Source organism: Penaeus monodon, chromosome 30 (assembly GCF_015228065.2).
Source record: "Penaeus monodon isolate SGIC_2016 chromosome 30, NSTDA_Pmon_1, whole genome shotgun sequence".
In the NCBI taxonomy this organism is placed as follows: domain Eukaryota; kingdom Metazoa; phylum Arthropoda; class Malacostraca; order Decapoda; family Penaeidae; genus Penaeus; species Penaeus monodon.
The window spans coordinates 36,567,214-36,567,485 of NC_051415.1; the positions used below are offsets into that span (position 1 = coordinate 36,567,214).

General features: G+C 40.4%; 1 pseudogene; it reads left to right on the forward strand.

Annotated features, from left to right (window-relative positions):
• The window catches only part of LOC119592441, a 103,182-nt pseudogene that overhangs the window by 102,425 nt on the left and 485 nt on the right, over positions 1 to 272 (forward strand).

Genomic DNA, 272 nt, shown 5'->3' on the forward strand with positions numbered 1-272 from the left:
TTGTAATTTTGTATGTTTTACAGGTTAAAAGAGGAGCACCACATCTTGGTGCAAGTGCAAGGTCCAGGCCGTAATGTGATTTGTATTACGCCACCAATGTGCTTCACGCAGACCAATGCCCGCTCACTGTTTAATGCGCTTGATGCTGTGCTCACCTCACTTGCACATAGTAATACAGAAGGGTAAGAAATTGATTATTTGATTTTGCATTATTTTAAAGATATGTGGGTGTCAGGACCATCACCTCAGATTTTGTAATGCATTACTTCTGT